The 27,684-nt window shown below is 43.2% G+C and overlaps 1 protein-coding gene across 1 annotated transcript in view; it reads left to right on the top strand.

The window, feature by feature from the left end:
• PDK3 (pyruvate dehydrogenase kinase 3) overlaps positions 1 to 27,684 on the top strand; it is a 138,963-nt gene that overhangs the window by 30,504 nt on the left and 80,775 nt on the right. The window lies entirely within an intron of this gene.

Raw genomic sequence — 27,684 nt, 5'->3', positions numbered from 1 at the left:
GGTGCTTCCAGGGTGTCCCCAGTAGAGGGAACAATCAGCTAGCTTACCTGGTGGGGTTGTTGGCAGGTGTAAGCAGAGCTACCCAGGTACTGAGACACAGGGAACACGAGCAAGTGTCATCCGTGTTAGACAGAAAGGGTAATAAACAGTGAAGGCAAGAGTGCAGATATGGAAACGCCTCCTGATTCCCAGGGAAATGTCATGCTCTCCTCAATTTCACCCTCCTAAATGTTTGCACGAGAATGCTGATGCATGGGCTGGAGTGCCTAGGAACCCCATCCTTTCTCAAGGAGCGCTTGGTGGACCCTGGCCAGAAGGTCAGCTCCAACAGAGCTCACAGCTGATGATACGCTTTCCCACATGATTTCGAAGCAGTGGTGGGTTCTGTCTTGTATTTATACAACCAACGGAAAGAATCTATTTTGGAGAAAACAGGCAAAGAAGGGAGCTGAGGATAGTAATTTTGTACCCTGCTCTGTAATTTAGTCTGGTATTCTCTGCTGAAGGAGAAAATAGTCCCTGTGTTAACAGACAGTAGAGGATGAGAGAAAGGTGGAGCAAGGAATTTGGACCCTGGTCCTGGAATTTTCAATGTGTTAGGAAGAGAGGAAATACTTTGAACTTTTTTTTCCCATTTTAAACATCATAGAAAGACATTGCTTATTTGTGGAGGAGATAGATGTACAGATTCGGCTATAGATGGATGGATAGATAGATAAATATAGCAGGGTGGGCAGTGTAACAACAGATAGATGAGAGGAAGTGAGGGTATTGGCCAAGAGCATAGATTCTGAAGACAGACTGCTGCCTGTGACAGTCACAGCTGTCACTAATAAGTGACCTTGGGCAGGTTATACAACCTCTCCGTGCCCCAGCGTCCTCATCTGTAAAATGAGATAGTAAGAGTACATACCTCATGGAGCCTGGCACAAAGTAAGCCAATCAAATTTCACTTTAATTTTATTATTATCAGGATATTACGAGAGAACTGATGAGGACTATCTACCCCAGCCTGAGGAAGTCAGAGAGAATCACCTCCCCGATTAGGGGAGGCGGTAGCCTGGGCTGAGTCTCAGATGATGAATATGAATTGGCAAGACAGGACGGAGACAGAATTCTCAATCTAGGCAGAGGAGTGGGGTCTGCGGGTGAGAAACATGTTTGTAAGGAAGGTTGTTAAGTGATTTGTATTTTTTGAATCATAGTTCCCTCCATGTTTGAAAAATAGGTGAACGCATGTGTGGAAGTCACAATGTGGTTTTTGGGTTTTTTTTTTTCTTTGCCTTCCAGTCCACAGGATGACTGCAGTGTAAGGAGGTTCGGAAACATCTTGTAATATCTCCTAGTCTCCTCCCCAGGGTCTGTAGTCTACAGTTTGGAAATCATTGCTGGAGTCTGCTGTATCCTGGACTCAGGTCCTGCTTTCCTTCGACAGTGCTATCCACATGGAGAGCCATTGAAGGTTTTCAAATGGAGGAACCGTGGGGAAAATGATTACTCATCATCCATTTCAACGTCCTTTCAGTGTGCCTTTACATGTAGCAGAGTCTACAAATCTGAAACTACATTTCCCAGACTCCCTGGCAGCTGAGTAATTTCGGTTCCACCAGCCAGATGCGGTCACATGAGACAAATTCAGACCTCTTCCAAGTGGGGAAAGAGGCATGGTGGGAAGCTTATGTTTTGCGGGTGCATCTTACAACAGATCTGGTGTGCCTCTGAAGCCAGTGGTTCCAGCAGTGGCTTCCTGAATCCCCACATCACATCTGAGGTCGGGACCCTGGGGCCAGCTGCTGCGAGGGCAGCTTGCCAGTTTGCTTACACAACACTTTCCTGAAGGTGGTGGTTTGCTGTCAGGAGAACCAAGTTAGCACACGTCTGGGTTCTGCTGTATCCTGGACCCAGGCCATGCTTGATTTCCACCTCTCTCCAGTGCAGCGCCAACCCCACTTCCCCTGTCTCCTTTCCCCTGCCCATGGCCCTTCCTTAGAGTCCCCTGGTCTCTACCACAGCTTTGAGAAGGGAATCTGCACTGGCATCTCGGTTACTTTCCTCCCAGGAGGCACCTGGGCTTCTTATGCAAATTTCTCTCCTCCCACTTATGCAGATTTGACCATTCCCCTGCCTTTACGCTAGTTGTTTGTTTAACCTTAAAAAGAAAATAAAAAAGGACAATTGCCTCCCCAAATACCTTGCCACAAAGTGATGCCACTTGGGGCGGAAAGAGTGATATAGTCTTGTGGGGAGATGCTGATACAGCAGGCCAAATGATCAGGTAAATAAACTAACTGAAATGGACAGGCAGGAACTTCCAGATAATTTATAAAGAAAGCAAGTTGTGGCCAGAGTAAGGAGCTGTCCTCTGAAGCAGAAGGAATAATCTTTCAGGATCTGGAACTTAAAGGGAAGTGAGATAGAGTAAACGATAGCTCTGACCTGGGGTGGGGTGGGAGAGTTTCCAGTCTCCACAGTGTCCCCACGTGAACTGTAGGGGTCTGCTCTGCCCTCAGAGGCCTGGCCGAGGGCCCCAAGAGGGGGCTGAAATCCAGGCCAAGCCCCCCCTCGCCAAACTGGGGTCCCCAGCATGGGGCTGTGTGCTCCCAGAGGAAGGAATGGGCCCCTTTTAAAATCCACATTATGGTAGTTCTATTTGTAGTTTTTTAAGGAACCTCCATACTGTTCTCCATAGTGGCTGTACCAATTCACATTCCCACCAGCAGTGCAAGAGGGTTCCCCTTTCTCCACACCCTCTCCAGCATTTATTGTTTCTAGATTTTTTGATGATAGCCATTCTGATCTCATTGTAGTTTTGATTTGCATTTCTCTAATGATTAATGATGTTGAGCATTCTTTCATGTGTTTGTTGGCAATCTGTATATCTTCTTTGGAGAAATGTCTATTTAGGTCTTCTGCCCATTTTTGGATTGGGTGTTTGTTTTTTTGTTATTGAGCTGCATGAGCTGCTTGTAAATTTTGGAGATTAATCCTTTGTCAGTTCCTTAAAAAACTACAAGTAGAACTACCATACAACCCAGCAATCCCACTACTGGGCATATACCCTGAGAAAACCATAATTCAAAAAGAGTCATGTACCACAATGTTCATTGCAGCACCATTTACAATAGCCTGGAGATGGAAACAACCTAAGTGCCCATCATCGGATGAATGGATAAAGAAGATGTGGCACATATATACAATGGAATATTACTCAGCCATAAAAAGAAACGAAATTGAGTTATTTGTAGTGAGGTGGATGGACCTAGGGTCTGTCATACAGAGTGAAGTAAGTCAGAAAGAGGAAAACCAATACCGTATGCTAACACATATATATGGAATCTAAGAAAAAAAATGTCATGAAGAACCTAGGGGTAAGACGGGAATAAAGACACAGACCTACTAGAGAATGGACTTGAGGATATGGGGAGGGGAAGGGTAAGCTGGGACGAAGTGAGAGAGTGACATGGACATATATACACTACCAAACGTAAACTAGATAGCTAGTGGGAAGCAGCTGCATAGCACAGGGAGATCAGCTCGGTACTTTGTGATCACCTAGAGGGGTGGGATAGGGAGGGTGGGAGGGAGGGAGCCGCAAGAGGGAAGAGATATGGGAACATATGTATATGTATAACTGAGTCACTTTGTTATAAAGCAGAAACGAACACACCATTGTAAAGCAATTATACTCCAATAAAGATGTTAAAAAAAAAAAAAAGAAAATCCACATTAATGGGTCATAGGGGCCGTCCTAGTTCCCGGTGATGGGACAGAGAGAGAGGCCCAGACACGCCCGTGTCAAAGCCTCCTGACAGCTGGAAGGGTACTCCCTCCCCAAGCCTCCAAAGCATGGCGGGCGGCTGGATGTGCAGAGCTGTGTGCCCAGCCCTCTCCCAGCTCTGCCTGAGACAGCAGTTTGCCCTTTGATTACATAACCACACGGAAAGGGCGAGGTGGCATTGACTTTGTTATTGTTTTGTCTGCCAAGTGTTTTCAAGCCATAAACTGCGCGTTAGGAACTCTGCGATCCTTCTTGGGACTTTGAAAACTGCTTAGGAAGAGTGTTTCCTGTGGTGACAGGGTGCAGAGGAGAAAAAGAGGAGGAGACGCAGTCCTCTTGGAACGCAAACTGCCACTTTCTAGAGTGACTAACCGCGTTTGGCCTTTCCTTCCTCACCTGGGGAACATGTTCGACAAGTATAAAACTGGAGCAGGGTGTTTGCAGACATGCTTTGAAGGTGCCAGGCCTTCTGCTGTAATAGCACTGCAGACCGTGTTTTCTACTGCCCGGAGCCACGTCCACCCAAAAACACAACAGGTCTGACCAGAGTGAGCCGCTTGGGCACGGAGGCCCTCAGCCTGCTGTTAAGTGGGCGGCAGCTCCGGGAGGGCGGGCGGAGCAGGCAGAGAAGGACGTGTCAGTAGCAGCCCTGGGGCAGGAAAAACGAAAGTGCACACGAGAGGATATCAGAAAGTCAGCTTTAAGGAGTTTCAACCGTAAATGTAAGCCATTCAAACCACTTTTTAAAAAGCACCAAAGGGAACAAACACGCCGTGAGGAGCTGGTTTACTCCATCTGTAGCAGAAGCTGTGCTTCTGCACTGCCAGCCCTCTGCATTTTCACACACACCGGCCCGACTTCCAATAGGCAACAACGGCTGCTCTGCCCTGAGATGTAATCTGGATGCCACAGCGGCCCCCAAAGTGCCCTCGCTTCTCAGGCAGGGTGACTCAGGTGCGTGTGTTCTCACTGGTCACCCCGTGTCCCCCAGCAGGATGAGGTTCCAGCGGCCCACAGTGGCAGCTAGCTTGATAACATCCTTTTAAGTGGCTTCCTTCCCTCCCCTGCCTGTTCTAGCTTCCCCAGTGCCCTACCGAAGTGCCCAGAAATCTCCTCCCAAATCAACCACTTGCACTGGCATCCTGGTATATATATCAGTGCCTAGTTCTAGGGGAGCCCACGCTAAGACATCCTCCTACCTTGATCTGTTTTATTGAAATTTGCTCTCTTCTCTTGTTTAACAGTTTTTGCTTTCCTCTAAACTGTTCATTCTCAAACTCCGTACCAAGCTGGAGTGGCCCCTCCCTCCAAATGATGTGTTTGATACATCAAGTTTAAAAAAATCCTGTTGTGACTCTAAGGCACTTTCTTTGGTAGATTGGAATTTGTTGTATTAGGTATTTGTTCTGGTATCTGAATCACAGATGGGCTTTCATTTGGTAAATGTCTTCTCTGATAATATAGAGCTCAAGCTAATTCTTTTGTGAAGCCTTTCATTTAAAAAGCCCAAATTTGTGAATTTTCATGTAGTTTGTTTCCTTAAAGTGAACTTTACCCACTTTGATGTAAATGGGGTTCACCTATAGTCTCCCCACTCTTTTTATGCTATTTATACTAGTGCTATTTAGCCTCTTAGCAAGCAACGAACACAGAACTATAAGAAGTATAATATCGATGGTACAGAGCCTATGGGAAATTAGTCGTGTTCCCCAATATCACTTTAGGATTACCATAATGTTTCTTTTTCTGTCATTAATTTGTTGAGGGATGCTGGATAAATCTCTCTGACTCTGCATTCTTCAGTTTTTAAAACTGAATTAAATATTAAATATTAATATTTGAAGTTATATGAACTAAAGAAAGAATATGACTATATCTCTTTTTTAGGAATGAAATATTAGAGCTTATTTCAGTGTAAAAGCAATGTATATATAGAGAAAACTAGAAGAATTCAGAAAAGAAGAAAAGCATCTCTATTGCTCACGCATAAAGAAAACAGCATTACATTGGTTTAGTTTCTTTCAATCTTTCTATGTACAGGTTTTGTTTTCATAAAAACATTATCATCATAGCATAAGCACATTCCATGTCATTACCTTTCATTGGAATCAGACACCATCTTAACAGCAACATGAAATTCCAGTGAGTAGGTAATCCATAGGTTACTCCTCTAGTTCCCTATGTTCAGACACTTTTCCCCTATTTTTGCTGTTATAAATAATGCCCAGCAGGATTTAATTTGTATTACAGTATGTTTCCCCAGTTTTCCCCCGGCGATTGTTAATCCTCATGCATGATGGGTTGGGTGGATCCCATGCTACAAAAATAACGGGCTTCTCTACATCTCTTCCACACATATTGAGTGCCTGGTCTGTGCTGGGCATGTCCAGGGAGCCACAGATGATTACAGCATCTATCTGCCGGGAGCTTGGCACGTAGAAGAGGAACACAGACCTGTAATCCGTAAATAACAGCAACCTAGTAAGAGTTCTACGCAGGGTTTGAGAGCTCTCCCAGGGTATAGTGAGAGCCCACAGGAGCAAGTCTCTAACTTTAGCTAGTGAAGGGTTTTGGAAGCATGAGTAAGACTTTTCCAGACAGCACAGATAAAGAAAATAAGGAAATAGATCAGGGCAGAGTGATAGCAATGGGAGGAGGGCAGCAATTTTTGACCGGGTGGATAGGGGAGACCTCTCTGAAGAGGTAACATTTGAACTGAGACCTGAACGACAAGGACTTTCCAGCCATTCAAGGACCTGGTGGAAGAGTGCTTACGGCAAAGGAACAAGCACCAAAGAGACTTAAGTTATCTTGGCTTGTTCAAGGAAGAGCATGATGGGAATGACATGAGTGAAAGGGAGAGTAGTTGACATCAGGCAACGGGAGAGGAAACTAAAATGGGTTGAAGAAAAAGCTTGTAGGGCCGGTGTGAGAGCTCAGCTGATACTGGAGAACGCAAATCAGGAGTGTTACCAATGCATAAAGTTGCATGACTTTTACAATGCTGCTTAGTAGCAGTAGAAGTAGAGAGGGCAGATGGTCGGATTGATATATGGTTGGAGGTTGCAGAACAAGTGTAACAAAAAAGATAGTGGGGCAAAGGAGTGAAATCTAGTGGGAGTGGAGGGTTTACAGTGTTGTGATCTAAGGGCTAGGCTGGATGAGAGTGGAAGATGGGAAAGTTGGCAAGAGGCAAGTGTGACAAACGGAGAAAGCAGAAGCCTGGCAATTGGAGGTCTTCGAGGGTTCACAGAGCATATGTGATAGAAACAAGGCAGAGAGAGAGCTAGAAAGACAAAGAGTTTTACCCTGAGAATAGAATAGTGGAGTTTAAGAAAGAAGAGTTCAAACAGCTTTGGGTGCTTTCAAGGTCCATTAAAATGGAGTTAATGGTTGAAGAAGTAATCAGGGAAGTGTGAAGTGTGGTGTAAGATAGGGTGTTGGGACATCATCAAATTAAACACTTTTGTGCTTCAAAGGTCGTCATCAGGAAGGTGAAAAGACAACTCAGAATGGGAGGGAATTTTTGCAAATGATGTGATAAGGGACTTGTATCTAAAAAATATGAAGAACTCTTACAATTCAATAATAAAAAGATAACTAACCCAATTAAAAGATAGGCAAGGAATTTGAATAGATATTTCTCCAAAGACAATATACAAATGGCCAATAAGCACATGAAACGATGTTCAACATCATTAGCCATCGAGGAAATGCAAACCAAAACCACAATGCGATACTACTTCACACCCACTGGAATGCTTATAACCAAATAATCAGATAATGAACAAGTGTTGGCAAAATATGGGGAAATTGGAACCCTCACACACTGGTGAGAATGTAAAAGTGTGGCTGCTTCAGAAAATAGTTTGGCGGTTCCTAAAAATGTTAAAATTAGAGTTAGCATGTGACCCAGCAATTTCACTCCTAGGTGTATACCCAAGAGAAATAAAAGGATAGGTCCATACAAAAACTTGTACACAAATGTTCATAGCAGCATTACTTAATAGCCCAAAGTGGAAACAACCCAAATGTCCATCAGCTGACAAATGGATACACATAATGTTGTATGTAGCCATACAATACTGTAACGTGGATGACCCTTGCAAACATTACACTAAGTGAACGGACACAGTCACAAAAGACCACATATTATATGATATGTGATTCTGTTTACATAAAATGTCCGGAACAGGCAAATCTATAGACACAGAAAGTAGATTTGAGGTTGCTGAAAGTAGATTAGGGGTTGGGGATAATGGGGAGTGGCCAGCATTTTCTTAATGAAATAGAACAGAATAGAATGTATCTTTACATCTCAGCTCAGGTACCATTTCCTCAGAAAGTCTTCCCTTATTAGGTCAAATCCTCCTCCCTCGGAGCCTTTGTAGCACCAAGCACAGCTGAAAGTTTGCATTTATTTGCGTGATGACTGGATGGATGTTGAGACCACAGGATGTGGATACAAATCCATTGCATCTCCTGTACCTAGCACAGTGTCTGGCACAGAGCAGATGATGTGTAAATCTCTGTTGAAAGAAGGAAGTTGGTAAGTTGGGGGCCAAAGGTCTAGATGAAAAGAACAGAGTAATCTAGAGCGAAAGGGATAAAATTGGGGATGTAGATGAGGTCTCTAAAATAAAGGTCTCTAAGACAATGTTTCTCAAACTGGGGGTTACAACATATTAGTGAGTTTGTGAAAATGATATACTAAGTTGTGGTCTGCATTTCTAAAAATGAAATAGAATAGAAAGTATCGGAGTATTTTTCACATACCAAGAGTAAAAGTTTTCGTGAAACTTTTGTTTCAGTTATATCCATATATATGCATATGTGTATTATATCAAGACATTACTGCGAGTTGTAATTTAAAAATTTAAGAGACACTTCTGTACTATACAGTTAGTTCAAACATTTGTGACTGTAATTCTTTTCTGAAGCATTGATCATTCCAGTGGGTTGAGAATCATAGACTGTGACCATAGACCTTTGATAGTTGGTACTAGTAATAGCACAGCATTTTTAAAAAGTCATTTGTTAAGTATAAATTAAACATTAACTTCTCAAGTATAAATTGAATGTTAGTGGAATTTCTTAAGTACAAATAATCATTAATTTAATTTCTTAAGAACAAATTAAACAATGGTTGCAATCCATATTAAATTATTATTCAGTCTCTAAAATGTATGAACAGTGACGATTCTTTCTAATCATATATGATTAAGAAACCCAGGAAGCCAATGTTTAGTGATGTGGTAAAGCACACGTCCTTAATTTAATTTTTTTTGTAGTGAGTTACTTCAAGACAGTTTCATTCTAAGATTTCTTTCAGTGTTAGCAACATATCCAATGAGCCTAACAGTTCTTTCATGTGGGAAGTGTGTGTGGTGGAAAGCACAGGGGCTCTGGAGCCAGTCAGGTCTGCAAGGAATCCCAGCTTAGTCACTTAATAGCTGTTTGACATTTGACAAATTGGTATGCTGGGGTCTTGGCCTCCTTGTCCGTAAAACAGAGAAAATAATAGTAGATGAAACCTTATGAAATTGCCTCTTGTAGAGGTCAAAACTGGTCAGCTATCAGCAATTTCATATAGTTTCCCTAATGATTACCTTTCACGGTGCTTGTGAGGATCAAACAAGGTAATATTTGCTTAATACCTGGCACAATTCTTATTAGATGTCAGTATCCCCTGTGATAAAGGTGAAAAGTATTACCATCGATGTTTAATTATCTCTTTCAAATTGGCAGCATATCCATGGGTCCACTGCACCTCGTATACTTATTGAAGTTGTACCTTGCCTTGGTCCAGGAACAAGTTAAGGAGACTCTTTTGCACACAGTTGGTACTAAATAGATATTTGGATGCGAGTGAATTAATGTCTCTGTTTCGTTTTGGCTCTTCGGTTATTTATGGGCCATCATTTTGTATCTTGCTAGAATCTGATGGAACACTACAGAGCCCAGTTTGGACTGATCTTTTTGAAAAGAGTTTGTACCGAAGTCTTCTTTTGTACTTCTATGTCAGGTTCTTTCCTGCAAGCCAGCCCCATGCAGTGGCATCTGGTGAATGTTTCACAGTAGGCTCTCTGGGGGGGAGGACGTGGGTGTGAGGGCAGACCTGATTTGTAGCGATTGCCAGTTTCCATGGTGTGACTACTTCCATCGCTGCTGATTTCTGGCTACCAACATGACATCACCAAATGCAGAGTTGGGAAGAGCTGAGTGCAGTGAACTCTTCCGAGCTAGAACCAGTTGGCTCCAGCACGCCTGCTGGCCCCCAAACGCATGAAACCCCACCTGAGGGCAGTGCTCTATAGACAGGAACTGATTGTGTTTGTAAGATATCTGATTTATATTTATGTCGCTAATAAAGACTTTTCAGAGTTACCGAACATTTTGGAAAAACAACTAAACAGAATAAATGCAAAAATGGAACAAAACAATAATTACAATAGTTATTGCTGTCCTAGTTCTGTAGGACACCTTCTCATTAAATTGCTTTTCTTGATGAGACCACCTGCAGGGTTTTGCTCTTTTTTTTTTCCTTTGTCAACCTCTTATTTTAATGACTGAAATACTAAGTAAAGTGTTCCCAAGAGAAAAGTACTATGTAATTTTATTTATTGAATCTCTTGATGATCTTACTGACTCAGATGTTGGGAAACTCCTTTTTGGTGGGATTATAAAAGCAAAGATCAAATTTTTCAAAAAATGTGAAGGAATGTGAGTCACAAATGGAGGAATTTCTGAGGATATGGGTCCTTTTTTATCAATGATGTATTTTAAAAATGCTTCTGCAAATAAAATTTTTTACTCTAAATCAAGGATACTAAATGGGAGCCGGTATTGTCCAGGGGTCAGTGGGGGTGGATTTTAGAAATTGATGGTGGCGTGTTTTGATTGTCACAATGATTGGGAGGTACTATTGATATTTAAAGGGTGGTGCCCAGTGACGCTAGAATTAGAAATTGTTCCATGTTCCAAATGACCTTCAGATGTCCTGCTGAACCTTCATGTAGGTGAAAGTAAGCACCTAATTTTCCAAGAATGCAAGCACAGTATGAATTGAAGGATGCTTGCATTTAGTTTTGCTTAGACTTTTCCAAGAGTTGTGCATCATGTGGGGAAGTCATAGTCGCCATTTGAGTCGCCACTGAAGCACACCTGGGTCAGTCTGTGTCTTGAGCTGTCACTCACAGTGATGTTATGATTAATATAAGCGTCCGGCTATTTTATTTTGTCATCTAGTGTTGCCGTGCCTGAGGGTTTACATTTTGAGGTGCATGCTATTTTATTATAAATTACTTTCCTTTTATTTCTCCTTTCTACTAGGTCATTATGTTGATTGTTTTTTACAATGATTGTAGAAGTATGTGGTATCACCTTTGAATTTCAAGTCAGTATAGGAGGACGCTAACTAGAATTTATGTTATAAAAGGGATCATTGGCTCTGAAACCACTGATCTAAATAACTAATCCTTAGCATAATATGACAATACCATTTGTTTCTCAGGCTTCCAGCCTATCTGCCTACCTTGTGACATCAAAGAGTGGTGTATCATATTCCCTTGGCTTCAAGACTGTAAAAGATTGTTCACCTCTGCCCCAGTCGCTACCATTTGTGCTCTAAAATAGCAGTTTTATCCATTTTCTTTATCAGTGCTTACAGTTTTGTCATTTGTTCTTTGGAACATTTGGTGCCCTTTTGGAAAAGGGCGTAATCAAAAAGTCCAGTGGATCAAATCTTAAGGTGGTTGTAAAATGAAGTAAACCTAAATTTCCTTAGAGTTTAGAATTTTCCCTTGAGGAATTTGGAGATAAGCATTAACAAGCACATCTATTTCGTCTCGTGCAATACACGTTGGCAATAAACACCCTGGTAAGAAAATAAGCAGTTAGAGCTATGCACACAGTAACAAAAAATAACTATATACTTTGGGCTGGATTCAAACATGAACCTACAGATCATGTCAACACAGTGAAAGAGGAAAAAATGCATCATCAGTGAATAAACCTGTAATGAATATGCAGCGCTCACCTTTGGCAAGATTGCAGAGTGGCTGGCATTTGTTTCCAGCACTTTCATCTTTTTTCCTCAGCGCCCTTTTCTTCCCTCAGCTCCTCCCACAACTGCAAGCCTAAGGCTCTCGGTCTGCATGCAATTAGCAAGCATTTTTTGAGCTGCTTCTCCTGTAAGCCCGGCACCATGGTAGCTGTGATCAAATCCTTTTTTTTTTTTTTGCGGTACGCGGGCCTCTCACTGTTGTGGCCTCTCCCATTGCGGAGCACAGGCTCCGGACGCGCAGGCTCAGCGGCCATGGTTCACGGGCCCAGCCGCTCCGCGGCGTGTGGGATCTTCCCGGACCGGGGCACGAACCCGTGTCCCCTGCATTGGCAGGCGGACTCTCAACCACTGCGCCACCAGGGAAGCCCCAAATCCTTTTCTGATTCGAAGGAATCTCACTGTCAGAAGGAAGGGGTTCTGATCAACTTTTTTTTTCTTACTAACTCTAGAATCTTTTTAAAGCAGATGGGTTCCTTTTAGAGATCAGGAGAGTTGTTACCTTAGGCATGGAGGAGTGACTGGGAAGGGGCATGAGGTCTTCCGGGGAACTGGTAATATTGTATTTCTGGTTTTTTGTTGTGGTAAAAAATACAGATCATAAAGTTTATCACCTAAACCGCTTCTAAGTGTACAGTTCAGTAGTGTGAAGTATCTTCACACAGTTGTAAAACAGATATCCAGAACTTTTTCATCTTGCAAAACTGAAACTCTATAGCCATTAACAGATAACGTCCCATCTCCCCTGTCCCCAGTCCCTGGTAACCACCATTCTACTCCATATTTATTTCTATGAATTTGACTACTCTAGATGCCTCCTATGAGTGGAATTACACAGTATTTATCCTTTCGTGGCTGGTTTATTTCATGTAGCATAGTGTCCTCAAGGCTTATCCATGTTGTAACATGTGACAGGATTTCCTTCCCAATGTTCTGTTTCTTGATCTGGGTGCTGGTTACCTGAGTATGTTCATTTGGGGAAAATTCATCCAGCTGTGCACTTACTAATTGGACACACTTCTGTTACACTTCCAAAACGGAGTTTATTTTTAAAAGGTAGCTGGAGATGAAATTTTAAAATCATTACTACCGTTTCTCCTAAGGTATTAGTAAGTTGTGTTCCTGTTCCCCAGATACGGTTTAGAAGTCCCACTTGGAGAAGGCAAGCTTAATTCAAAGGAGTACTTGTTGAGGGTAGAGTATCAGAAGAAATGGATTCAGATAGGCTCTCTTCCAATCTCACCTGATGCGTGCGTGACTCTGAGGCCCTTTATACAGAAGCCTGGTGCTTCCCATCACAATTCAAAGCCACTTAAACTTAATACCCCCCAAAAAAGAGTAGAAGGTGAAGAAATAACTGTTCTTAAAGAGGGGAATGAAATTGCGAAGAAGGCCCATGAAAATAAAATTTTAGGAGAACATAACAAAGTTGGATGAAGAAAATCATGTAGGGTTGCCAGATCTACCAAAAAAAAAAAAAAACCCGATCAATACAGGACATTCAGTGAGATTTGAATTTCACATAGTCAACAAATAAGTTTTTCAAGTATACGTATGTTCCAAATAGTACATGAGACATACTTGTACTCAGAAAAATTTATTTCTTGTCTGTCTGAAATTCAATTTTCACTGGACGTCCTGTATTTTACCTGGCAACCCTAGATGCCAGGGAAGCAGGAGGGAGATAAATCGTAGGGAACATGAAAAATGTCTTTTCAATACAGGGAACCACCCCCAAACCAGATTCTCTGGCAAGAACCTATTATTAGTTAGCAGTCCCTGTCCTAAAAGAGGGAACAAACTTTCCACTGGGAGTCAGTTTGATTTTGCAATTAATAAAAAAGCAGGGGACTTTTCTTGAATGTCTTGATAGGGGTCCGGAGTTTAAATCAAATCCTGTTACATTCACTGGTTCCCAGAGAGCTGGGTGGCAGAAATGGCCTAGGATAATGGTGTGTGGGCTGCAGGCAGGATGGGCAAAGGACTTCTTCCGAAGGGCCTCGTGCCTGGTAGTGACTTGTGTTGTCAGTTTTCATCTGAAGAAGTCCTTTATGTGTAAGGATAAGGGTTGCCATTCAAAGCACTTTGTTAGTCCTGGTGGGGAAAACCAAATTCCTAAACACTCCACCCTCCCTTATTCATTAAAGCAAAACGTCCAGGATTCACTCAAGGTGAATGAGGACAGTTGCTCTGGAAGAGTCGGCCTTGTCACACGATTTCTGATTCCCTTTGAAGCCCTGCAGTTAAACCCCTTTAATTTGGAGTCACTAGAAGGGATGATCAGGCCGGATCAATGAAAGTTCTGTATAATGGGGATTAAATAATTAACAAAATGACTCTCAACTGAGGTTTTGCATGGCCTATCTTAATAATTTATTTTAAAATCAAAAGTACAGTTGCATACGGTTAAAGGCAAATGTCCTTTAAACCGTTTGCCCCTAGAAATAGGTAAACAGTATGTTCTGTGGTCTTTCTACACCATTAATTGCTTAGTAAGTTTTTCTCTCAGAGCATTTGAAGTAAACTTTGCCCTAGCTCAGGTCGAAGTATCACAAAACCTTAGAACAATGGAGACTGAATCTATTATATGGAAGCTGTATCTATGACTGTTATCAACTGAATATGTAGAATCTCGGTTGTTAGTTTTTATGGCCTTATGAAACTGTCAACAGCCCTGGCCTGTATGTCCTTGGACCATTTCCTTAGGTGTTTACACCTCAGCTTCCTCATCTGCAAAATGAGTGGGTGGATCAGCTGGTCTGTACTCTCCAAGCTCTAAAATGTCATGAGTAGACTTACACTAAAGGTGTGTGCGTCTCAGGAATAGATGTCTGAGAACAACTTACCTAGAGCTTTCCTTGGTAGTGAGGTTTCTATTTTAATAAAGAAGGTAAGAAGAGTGTAGAAAAAGTGTTTTCCATGCCTTCTTGTCCCTTTGGAAATCTTTCATGGGTAAAATAATCAGGACTTGGGAAAACCCCAGAGTATCCACAAAGCATTACTCTCTAGGTGGGACCCAGGATTAAAGAACTGAGAGTTGGTTACTGCAAGGGGAGTAGATAACGTGAGAGAAAATCTTGCCTGTCTTCGCTCCCAGGTCAAGATCGAGCCTGTTGGTAACAAGAGATTTACTCCCAGTTAGTACATTCAGTGTTGCCAGAAGCAACGTCTTCTGTTTGATTTCCATAACTGTCAGAAAAAGCGTGTAATGGCAGCTGCAATGCCAGACGAGACCATGCCTGGGGCTGAGTGTCTCTACCCACCCTGACTAGGACGTGAACAGTATGTAGGTAGTTCTTTGAAGATCAGGCTTTCTCAGTCTTAGGAATATTCATACCAACTAAGTCGAGTGTTTAAGATGCAAATTGCTTACCATGAAACCCTTTTGCTTCCACACTCATTGCCCAATATTTGTGCACCTTCTGAATGTTTTACAAATTATAAATGTATCTAAAAATGTTCAACCAGAGCTTCTTGCTAAGACTCTTCCACCTGAAGACACCTTGTGACCATCTATCCCCTCAGCCAGTTTCCCCACAACGCAACAGCTTGGAAGGGAGACTTGGAGTTGGGAGGGTAGACTCGGGCATCGAACAAGACAAGGTGCCTTCAGCCACTTGGCCTCGTTCGCTTCCCGCTGCCTCTGCCCTTCCTCACCAAAGGGACAGGAATCAGGAGGGATATTCTAAGCACACTTGGGGAATGTGTGTATGCGGACACTATGGAGTATATGTGCCCACTTGAGGAAAGACTAATCAAAACTGATTTGTAAGGGGAGAAAGAGTTATAACATGGGCAGTATCATGATGTGTATGGAGTGTGTATGGCGAGTTCAGAATTTGTTCCAGAAAACTTGGCAAAAGTTTTATCCTCCGGGGCGTGGGAGGTGTGGTAGGCTGGATAATGCCTCTCCCCAAAGATGTCCGCCTCCTAGTCCCCGGAACCCGTGAATGTGTTACCTCACATGGCAAAAGCGACTTTGCAGATACAATTAAGTTAAGGATCTCCAGATGGCGAGATGATCCTGGATTATCCAGGTGGGCCCCAGGTAATCACAAAGGTTCTTATAGGAGGGAGGCAGGAGAGTTGGAGTGAGAGAAGCAGAGTCACAGAAGGAGCTGTGATGATGGAAGTAGAGGTCGGAGTGATGCAAGGCCACAAGCCAAGGAATTCAGGCAGCCTCTAGAAGCCAGAAAAGGCAAGAAAATGGATTTTCCTCTAGAGCTTCCAGAAGGAGTGCAGCCCTGCTGACTCTTCGATTTTAGGAATTTTGACTTCCAGAACTGTAAGAAAATACATTTGTGTTGTTCTAAGTCACTAAGTTTGTGACAGTTTGTTACAGCAGCAATAGGAAACTAAGTCAGGAGGACTCAACAGGGTGTTTTTAATTCAACAGGCATGGTTTGGTGAGAATGTTCAGAGAGTCAGTTCCTATACAGATTTTTTCTTGAGAGCCTGCTGTTAGCTAGGAACTGAGACCTCAGTGGTGGACAAACAGACATGGGCGCTGCCAATATGGAACTTATAGCCACAAGAGGAAGATTGGCATTACGCCCAAAACTGCTATTAATTCACTTCAAGTGTGCATGGCGCTATGAGAGTGATTCAGAGGAGAACTAGTCTATCTGGATGGTCGGGGAAGGTTTTCCTGAGGATCTAATTTTTTTATTCTTAAATTTTTATTGGAGTAGAGTTGATTTACAGTGTTGTGTTTATTTCTGCTGTACAGCAAAGTGAGTCAGTTATACATATATATATATATTCTTTTTTATATTCTTTTGCATTTTGGTTTATCACACGATATTGAATATACTCCCCTGTGCTATACAGTAGGACCTTGTTGTTTATCCATCCTATATATACTAGTTTGCATCTGCCAATCCTAAGCTCCCAGTCCTTCCCTCTCCCACCTCCCTCCCCCCTGAGGATGTGATGTTGACGGGAGACTCTAAGGATGAGCAAGGAATTAGCTGCCTCAGGTCAGTGGGGGTGGAAAGAGCTTTTCAGACAGAAGGAAGAGCATGTCCAAAAGCTGTAGGCAGGCGAAACATTGCATTTTAAGGCGTTCATATAAATCCAGTTTTGTGGAACTTCTCTGGTGGCGCAGTGGTTAAGAATCCTCCTGCCAACGCAGGGGACACGGGTTCGAGCCCTGGTCCAGGAGGATCCCACATGTCACGGGGCAACTAAGCCCGTGCGCCACAACTCCTGAGCCTGTGCTGTAGAGCCCACGAGCCACAACTACTGAGCCCACAAGCCACAACTACTGAAGCCCACGCGCCTAGAGCCCGTGCTCCGCAGCAAGAGAAGCCACCGCAATGAGAAGCTCGCGCACCGCAACCAAGAGTAGCCCCCGCTCGCCGCAACTAAAGAAAGCCCGCGTGCAGCAACGAAGACCCAACGCAGCCATAAATAAATAAATGTATTTTTTAAAAAAAGACTCGATGATTGATGGGGTGTGAGAGGGGACACCGAGGGGGGTGTCAAGGATGATGTGTAAGGTTCTTCGTTTAAGCAGCCTGGTCAGCAAAACTACCGTTTTCGAAGGAAGGGAACTATGCTGAAAGAGAAGAATTTTGGTGAGAAGATCATGAATATAATTTTGGATAGCTTGAGGGGGTCACTGAGACAGTCAAATGGAAACGGCAAGTAGGCATTTGCATATACCAAGGCAGGGGATTTATTGGGAGTCCGAGTTTTAATGGTAAATGAAGCCATGGGGATAGTGGAGATTGCCTGGGAAGAGATAAGCAAGGAAAGAGCTCTAAGGAACCCTAAGGTGAAGCCAGAAGTGACCAGAAAGCTGGGAGAGAAACAGTGGCAGTGGGGAGCCACTGAATTCAAACCGTTTTTCAACAGGAGGGAGTGACCATGAAGCCAAGAAAAATAAGAACTAAAAAGTGTTCCTTGGACACGAAGATCATGGTGACCTTAGCATGAATTTGGCGTGATGGGTGGGATGGGGACAGAACCTAGGAATTGTCATCTCCTCGGAGTGTTTCTGGCAGATGTTCGTGAGAACAGAGCCTTCAGGAAAAGCAAGATGGTGGTGAGAAGTCCAGTGGGAAACCGCTGTTGAGGAGGGCCTGAAATACATGCGCCGCCGCCGCCACCAAAGCGCGTGCGCACACGTACTTTGCCCTCCCAGTAAGACAAATGGAGGTGGTGGACTGGACTCCAGGCCCCTGTGGCCTTAACCACAGCTCTTTGTTCACTGTCACCTTTGGCCAGAAGCACTCCCATCACTTGCTCTTCCTCTTAGCTCTCTAGTCCTCGATGGCTGCCATGTCCTTTTCCAGTTGGTTATTCTGAGACTTGAATGGAGATTTTGTGTCTCCAGGGAGTCTGAGTAAATTAACATTTCATTGCAACTGCTTCTCATCCAGTGTGTATGCAGTGGTTCTTCATCAGGAGCATAGCCAGCAAAGGACAATAGGATATTTGTTAGGTTGGTGAGTTCACAGAGTAGTATAAGGGGAGGACACAGGTAAGTCTCTTACCTGTGAGAAGCCAAGAAGGGTATTGGAAAAGCCAAAAGAGTTGCCTGAGGTTGAGGGTTCAAATAATGGAAAGAGAAAACGTTCCTCTATGTTTTAAAATTGTCTACTGAAATTCAGCTTACATCTAATTCAAATGGAACTCTTTGACCATGCCTATGAGGGGACATAGCTTAAGAATGAGAACAGGTGTTCCTCAGGTTCTGCTGCCGAAGAAAACTTACCCAAGACCGAAGTGACTTTCTCACTGAAGCCAAAGCAACAACAGGAATGCAGAGAAGAAAAAAAATGCAGTGAAAGAATGAAGCCATTTTGAGGGAAAGGAATAAAAGAAGAAAAGGGTTATACCAGGAGTTATACAAGGAGAAACAGAATACAGCTCTGGGGCTTCCCTGGTGGCGCAGTGGTTGAGAGTCCGCCTGCCGATGCAGGGGACACGGGTTCGTGCCCCGGTCCGGGAAGATCCCACATGCCGCGGAGCGGCTGGGCCCGTGAGCCATGGCCGCGGAGCCCGCGCGTCCGGAGCCTGTGCTCTGCAAACGGGAGAGACCACAACAGTGAGAGGCTCGCGTAATACAGCTCTGACTCATGCAACAACCTTGAGTGGTGAAAAAATAATGGGAATAACGTCAGAGTTCTGAACTTGGTTTTGAACACATAAAAAACGTAAGTTTTATGTGTAAATTTTAGGGTAGTTATCCTCTCCTCCCCTTTAACTCTTTCCTTTGCCCTTCAGATTTGGAAATTATTCCCTCAAGTAAAACAAAATTATTTTCTCTCGTTTCCTGGGAAAGTTCTTGTCCTAACTCTTCCCTCGAGTAAGTTAGTACTTGAGGAATGATAGCTGTAGTGACTACATTGGCATCAATAAATAATTGACAATTGTAGTCAGAGTTCTTCTCATAGACTCATGATCTCCTTTTTAGAGATCAGCTGAAGTCCAGCTGTCTCGCTTTACATATGACGAACTGGGCGTGGAAGGATGAAGCAATCTTCCGAAACCCACGGAGCTAGCTAGTGGCAGTTCTAGGCCTGGAACTTTGAGGCCAGGTGCTAGTAGGCTATGCTGTCATGCTTGAATATATAGAAACAGCAGCAGCTCCCATAACAGAAAGCTTCCTGAGGCCAGTTCTCACAGCAGACCTTTAAAGGAGGCTTTATCACCTCCATTCTCCAGGTGAGGAAACCAAGGCTCAGGGAGGTTAAATAACTTGCCTAAAACCACCCTGTCAGTAAATAGCAACACTGTCTCATCTTGCAGGATGACCAGGTAGGGATTACCAGTAGCTAAGGGTGATCCTACACGTCACTGGGGACAGATGATGGCCTGCCTGGTGTCATGAGGAATGCCCAGAGGCCCACACAACCAAAATTATAGACCCAGCTCCTTGGCTCTGGTGCCTAAAGTTTCCACTTCGAGTCACTGCTAGGAAAGGGCAGAGTCTTGAGGAAATGGGACCCTGAAACGTTATGTTTTGTTGGGAAGGGAAACTTTGGGAAGCAAGGGGAACTTTTCAGGCCCAGTAGGATGGTGCTGGTCGGGTGGAGGCAACATGAAGAGAAGGGGTCTCTGGAGAAATAACAGAACAGTATCTACAATGAGGCGGGATCTTTGTGCCCCGAACTCTGCTGAGGTGTTTATGAAAGCTGATAGCGTGCATTTACAGAGCCTGATAGGTGTGCTGTGACTCTGCTATTTCTGAGGGGGATCCGTGATTGCATAGAACTGAGTTAATAATAATCCGGGGCTCAACATACACAGGTCCGTGTGTGCCTCTCTTTTTAAATAAATACATAAATTAAGATGAACACCCATGAACCCAACACCCAAACCCCAAACCAGAGCATTCGACGAAGCTGTCTGACAATACCAAGTTTTTTAAAAAAATGTATTTTACTGAAGTATAGTTGATTTACAATGTTGTATTAATGACAATACCGTACCATAGGAATCATAAACTGCCTTAATTGATTCGCATTGTCTCGTAGTATTAAACATTCTCATGGAGTCTATATGCCTGTCCAAAAATTACATTCACAGCAGCACTGTTTACCATTTGTAGTAAATAAATAAATACATAAAAGGAAGGAAGGAAGGAAGGAAAGAAACAGTCTAGAAACAACCTAAATGCCCCTATGGTAACACACATAACATAAAATGACAAAAAGCTATGGGACTCTTTTTTGAATGGGGCAAGTCTAGATCTTCAACAGTACCCAGTGAAAACCTCTTTCCAAGTTAGGGTCAGAGGAAAAGAAAGGCAGTGCTGTGTCACTTGTCACCAGTCATGTGTTTGGAACTTGGCCTCAAGGACTAGAGAGGTGTAGTGTTTTTTTTAAATGAGGCTTGTCTGTGTGAAGCAATTTCAGTTTTAGAGAACACGTCTCCTTCCATTTTTTTTGGCATCACTTCTTCTGCTTGTATAGGTCATTGAGTCATGGCAGAGAGAAAAGCCTTGGCAACTGGATAACGCCCTGAACAATTATCTAGTGTTGAATTTAGGGGCTCTGTCATACTTCAGTGGATGACCTTGGGCAAGTTACTTAACTTCTTTGAGCCTCAGTTTTCTCATCTGTAAGTGGGGTATACTCATGAGTGCCTTGCAGGATTGATATGAGGATTGAAAGAGCTAACTGTGCCTAACACAGCTCTGGCACAAAGAAGCCCAGCAGCAAATGTTAGTTACCTTGTCCATATATACACAGGAGTATAAGGGACACCCTGCAATATACTGAGCACAACACTGTCCACTGGAAATCTAATAGGAGCCCCAAATGCGAGCCACAGGTGTAATTTGACATTTTCTAGAAGCCACATTTTTAAAAGGGTGAATGAAATTAATTTTAGTAATGTATATGATTTAACCAGTATATCTAAAATGTTTTGTCTCAGCATGTAATCAATGTAAAAATTAGTAATGAGGTAGTTTTGTCTATTCTTTTTTCCTTTCCTTTTCTTTCTTCCTCCCTCCCTCCCTCCCTTCCTTCCTTCCTCCCTCCCTCCCTCCTTCCCTCCCTCCATTCTTTCTTTCTCTCTCTCCCTTTCTCTCTTTCTCCCTTCCTTTCTCCCTTCCTTCCTTCCTCTCTTCCTCTCTCCCTCTCTCTTTCTCTCTTTTCTTTCTCTTTCTCTTTCTTTCTTTCTCTTTCTTTCTTTCTTTCTTTCTTTCTTTCTTTCTTTCTTTTTCTTTCTTTCTTTCTTTCTTTCTTTCTTTCTTTCTTTCTTTCTTTCTTTCTTTCTTTCTCCCTTCCTTCCTCCCTTCCTTCCTTCCTTTCTTCCTCTCTTTCTCTCTTCCTCTCTTCCTCTCTCTCTCTCTCTTTCTTTCTCTCTCTTCCTTACTTTTTTTTTTTGCATCCCAAGTCTTCAAAATCTGGTGTGAATTTTACACTTACAACATGTCTGAATTCAGACGATCACATTTCAAATGCTCGATAGCCCCACGTGGGCTTTAAGTACTTCTAATAAGATTGAATCTCTTTAGATTTTGAAATCTGGCCTTTTCGATTCTATTCTATTGTGCATTTCAAATTGTGGTAGGTGATCGGCCTCAGTCCTGTTCCTTTAATATCACTGATTTATACTTATCTGAGGCATCAGATGGTACACGGGACAGATTGTCCAAGAGCAGGAATCCCCAGTCGCCTTGTGAGGAATGGCTGTCCTTTCTTGTCCTCAAAGCTTCAAACCTCTGGAAACCTGGGATATGTGGAGGGAGGGGGAAGGTGAAAAGAATTGGGCCTGATGAGACTCCAGAGTTCCTGGGGAAGAGGCCCTCCTGGTAGCTACACAACAACCCTCTCTGATGGAAATCTTAGCAACTTGAGAACTGACTCAGGTTCGCTGTCAAGTTCGCTGTTGGGGGTGGTGATGGTCAGGGGTAGGGGTGGCGGCTGCTTCTTGGCAAACAGCTTGGATGGGTGAAGGCTGTACTAGACTTGCTCATGTAAGAAACACCAAGTTTTCCAGATAAGAGGTGGCATCTTAGATGTCAGAGTCCACTGCATATAATGATTCGTGCTCAGTCAATTATGGGTGGGTACTAAGTAAGTATTAATCAGAACTAATAAGATCATGCTTTGGATAAAAACAAAACAGTGGATTCTGACAAGTCTCTGTATAATTAACCTTCATCTTTTGGAGTGAAGGAGAACCGAATAAGGCCATTCATGTTACCTATCCTTGGTTCATGTTTTTGGATCACTTCCCACCCAGGGACTCCAAGAATTTCCTAAATGGTGTCGCTCAAAACACTCTTCAGGGTTCTTGTGCTGTTGGCATTTTGCTCTGTTTCCTTCCAGACTTTTTTTCTATGAAGCTTTTGTGATCTCTTTATAGCTGAGCTCAACTTTAATAAATAGTTTTGTATCTTGCTTTACCTACGTATAATGTTTGCATTTCCATGTTCTCATATAAACTCCATACAGTGAATTTTTAATGACAGTGTAATGGTCCACTGGGTGCATGTGCTATGATTTACGTAATCATCCTCCATTATTGTTTCTTCTGGATATTATAAGACGTGATTTCGTTCCATAACACTCGGGCACGTGAAACGTTACCTTTCTTTATTTTTAAAAGATCAAATTAAATCTGGGTTTGAATTCCTACGTGCAGAGCTGGCAAGACACCCACCAGCAGCCGTCAATGTGGGGCTTGTTCCTAAGTGTGTATGCAGGGTATCTGGAAAACGCTTCATGTGAAAGTTAGGATGCTTCTGACTCTAAGTAACACAAAGCTACCCAAGCTGGCCTAAACCATAAAGGAGACTGTACTAGTCTGTGAAATTGGAAGTTTCAGGATTGGTTTGATTTAGTTACCTGACAACATCACCGAGGACCCAGCCTCTTCCCACTTCTGCTCTGCTTTCTACACTGTCAGCTTCACCCTGCTCACAAGTTGGTTGTCAACTGATGCTTTTGTGGGTGTGCTTAGAGATGGGGAGGAGGTAGAGAGAGTGAAAGAGAAGAGAAAGAGGTTCTTCCAGAAGCTTCCTCTGAATGGCAAGCAAGTTTCTTTTACAGAAGCTCCCAGGAAATGTCTCCTCCTTTTTATTGGCCTAAATTGGGCCATGTGCCAATAACCATGAGCCATGGCCAGTGGTCAGAATTAAGCTTATTAGCTTTTATTTTATTTTTTTTAATAATTGTAAAAATTTATTTATTTTAGTTCTTTGGCCGCAGCGGGTCTTGGTGCGGCACACGGGGTCTTCGCTGAGGCATGCGGGATCTTTGGTTGCTGGGCGGGCTTTTCATTGTGGTGCTCGGGCTCCAGAGGGCGTGGGCTGCGTAGTCTGCGGCACGTGGGCTCTCTTGTTGAGGCGCATGAGCTCAGTAGTTGTGGCGCACGGGCTTAGTTGCCCCGCGGCATGTGGGGTCTTAGTTCCCTGACCAGGGATCGAACCTGAGTCCCCTGCGTTGGAAGGCGGATTCTTTACCACTGGACTGCCAGGAAAGTCCCTAAGCTCATTGGTTTTTAGATTGAGCTGTATATTTCATTACTACAACCAAAGTGAGCTGTTCCCCACCCCACTCCCACCCCTGGCCAAAACACAATTGTACTGCATGGGGAACTAAACAAAAGCTGGGGGTAGTTACCAACAGGAGAGGGAATGAATTTACAGAGACTACAGTACCCTACGTATGAACAGGTTCTATTCCGAGAGCACATTCGTAAGTCCAATTTGTTCATAAGTCCAACAAAGTTAGCCTAGGTACCCAACTAACACAATCAGCTATATAGTACTGTGCTGTAGTAGGTTTATAATACTTTTCACACAAATAATACACAAGGAACAAACACAAAAAATAAAGAAAACATTTTTAATCTTACAGTAAAGTACTTTGAAAAGTATAGTAGTACAGTACAACAGCTGGCATACAGGGGCTGGCATCAAGTGAACAGGCAAGAAGAGTTACTGACTGGAGGAGGGAGAGGAGGTGGGAGATGGTAGAGCTGAAGGATCGTCAGTAATAGAAGATGAAGGGCAAGCTGCAATTTCACTCACACCTGATGTTGTTGGAACGCACGTTTCACATCTTTGAAAGTTCGCAACTTGAAGGTTCGTATGTAGGGGACTTACTGTACCAGCTTTGCACAGTGGCGGTATCGTAGCCAATGAGGTTTAATCCGAGGCGCGATTACAGAGACTACCAGAATGTCTCCTCTATCTTCCAACCTGTTTTCAGCCCTAGAAACCAAAGCACTTTGCTATACAGAACAGCTAACGAATTTCCCAAGGCACAGCAGCCCAAAGCCAAGATCCAAAGTCTCCGTTGTCTTTTATTTTTTTGCGGTACGCGGGCCTCTCACTGTTGTGGCCTCTCCCGTTGTGGAGCCCAGGCTCCGGACGCGCAGGCTCAGCGGCCATGGCTCACGGGCCCAGCCGCTCCGCGGCATGTGGGATCTTCCTGGACCGGGGCACGAACCCGTGTCCCCTGCATCAGCAGGCGGACTCTCAACCACTGTGCCACCAGGGAAGCCCTCCGTTGTCTTTTAGATTGGGGCTGATCGGCCACCCCTTTCTTTTGTCCGTCCAAGAGCAGCAAAAACAAAATCCAGATTTAATTTCTCAATAAGTTATCCTGCCACACTATCCCTGTACTTAAAATCTTTTCTGACCTCTTTTGGGGCAAGAGAAAGACCATCAAGACTGAAAACCCTCCTTAATTAGAAATGAAAGGACCAGGATAAATGGACTTCAAGAGGATTTGTGCCACCCAGAATAGTTTGTCGAAAGAATCAAGAATCTTGGCCCTTGAGAGGATAGAACTACTGCTTCAAATCACACACATATTTGATTCAAGATATAAATTTAGTAAAAGTTAAGTAGTTGTCACTCCTCTAGTTCACTCATCTTCACATTCTTACTTTCCACTTTTAAAATCAAAAGGTGGGCTAGTGAATCTTGGATGCAACCGAAATTTCCTTCGAGAGGTGAATGGATCAATAAACTAGGCTACATCCAGACAATGGAATTTTATTCAGACCTAAAAAAAATGCGCTATCAAGCCACAGAAAGACATGGAGGAGTCTTAAGTGCACATTGTCAAGTGAAAGAAGCCAATCTGAAAGGCTGTATACTTTATGATTCCAATTATATGACATTCTGGAAAAGGCAAAACTATGGAGACAGTGAAAAGATCAGTGGTTGCCAGGGGTTGGGATGGGGAGGGATGCGTAGGCAGAGAACAGGGGATTTTTAGGGCAATACTTTTGTCCAAACCCATAGAATGTACAGTACCAGGAGTGAACAGTAATGTAAACTATGGACTCTGGTTGATAATGATGTGTCAATGTAAGTTCACTGATTGTAGCAAAGGTACCATCTGGTGGGAGTTGATGGTGGGGGAGGCATAATTTTGCTATGAACCTAAAAATGCTTTTAAAAAAAAGTCTATTAAAAACAATTCATGCTGGTATTATGAAAGAACATAGAATTGAGAGTCAGGAGACCTGGATTCAAATCTGGACTGTCATTTACAAGCTGTGTAATCTTAAATTAGTTTAAGCTTTCTGTATCTTAGTTCACTCACCTATAAAATGAGGATAGTATTCATTCATCAGATTTACTGTGAAGAGACAACATAGGTAATTTCACAGAGCACACAGTAGGTGCTCAAAAAATGTTAGTCGAGAGTGAAGAGAGAGAGGGGAGGAAAAGGCAGGGAGACCAGGATTTCATAAAGTCAAGTGATGGTGGAGGCGTTTTATAACAAGATCCAGCGACCGGTGATTGATGATGAGATAGTCAGGGGTTATTTTTTTTCCTCATCTGTTCCAGTCCACTTTGGATTTTGGCTTTTGGCTTTATCAAAATGTTATTTAATGAAGTGTACATTATTGTTTGAATTACTCAGAACGCTACCCTTGCCTTTGTTCTCCATTGAGAGCTGCTCAGAAGGAATGCGATTTGGGGTAGGTTTTTTTTTTTTTTTTTTTTTTGTGGTACGCGGGCCTCTCACTGTTGCGGCCTCTCCCGTTGCGGAGCACAGGCTCTGGACGCACAGGCTCAGCGGCCATGGCTCACGGGCCCAGCCCCTCCGCGGCATGTGGGATCATCCCGGACTGGGGCACGAACCCGTGTCCCCCGCATCGGCAGGCGGACTCTCAACCACTGCGCCACCAGGGAAGCCCTGGGGTAGGTTTTGATGTTATTATTGTCGGTTTTCATTTCTTTAAAAAAATATTTGTTGTGAACCTAAATAGTGACTGGTACATATGCTACACACTGAGCTACATATAGTACATATGCTACTCACTGAAGCAGTGAATAAGCCGGACCTGGGCCCAGTGGTCACAGGGCTGATGTCTAGTGCCGAAGACAGGCATTAATCAAATGATAACGAAGTGTTTTGAGTGTTACAGTGGGAGGAACAGAGTCAGGAAACCGTATAGCAAGGGGAATGAATAGCGTTTATGAGGGGGGAAGGCCTCCCTTGATGTCTAAGTGTTGACCGTGCTGAGGTCTGAGGCATTAACAAGAAGGAATAGGGTGCTGCTCTAGAGTGCATAGTACAGGAAACTGGTTCTCACACTTAAAAAAATTTTTTTATTGGAGAATAGTCAATTTACAATGTTGCATTAGTTTCAGGTGTACAGTAAAGTGATTCAGTTATACATATATTCATTCTTTTTAAGATTCTTTTCTCATGTAGGTTATCACAGAATATTGAGTAGAGTTAGAGTTCCCTGTGCTATACAGTCGGTCCTTGTTGGTTATCTATCTTACATATAGTTAAGGTTAGTATGTTCATCCCAAGCTCCTGGTTCATCCCCCCCCCAACGTTTTCCCTTTGGTAACCATAAGTCTATTTCTGTTTTGTAAATAAGTTCATTTGTATCTTTTAAAACAAAATTAGATTCCACATATGAGTGATATCATATATTTGTCTTTCTCTTAGTATGATAATCTCTAGGTCCATCCATTGGTTCTCCCACTTGAGCATGCGTCAGAATCACCTGGAGGGCTTGTAGATTAGTTAACTATTAGTGCATAACAAATTATCCAAAAAGTTAGCAGCTGGAAACAACAAGCATTTATTACAGCAAACTGTGAGCATTTCTCAGCTAAGCATCCAGGAACTGCTTAGCTGAGTGGTTGTGGCTTGGGGTCTCTCCCGAGGTTACAGTCAAGGTGCTGAGCAGGGAAAGGATCTGCTTCCAAAGGGATTTCCTTCCAAGCTCACTCTTGTGAGCTTCTCCACAGGGCTGCCTTGCAGCCTGGCAGGTGGCTTTTGAGAGAGGATGAGAGAGACACAGACACAGAGACAGGGGAAGGGGGAGAGACAAAACCCTAACATGGAAGCCACAGTCTTTTTTTAAATGTTGACATTAGTATTAGTAGTGGTAG

The sequence above is a fragment of the Tursiops truncatus genome, chromosome X, assembly GCF_011762595.2.
Source record: "Tursiops truncatus isolate mTurTru1 chromosome X, mTurTru1.mat.Y, whole genome shotgun sequence".
NCBI classification, from domain to species: domain Eukaryota; kingdom Metazoa; phylum Chordata; class Mammalia; order Artiodactyla; family Delphinidae; genus Tursiops; species Tursiops truncatus.
The sequence above is the reverse complement of the archived record's forward strand: the minus strand, read 5'-3'. Positions and strand labels throughout refer to the sequence as shown.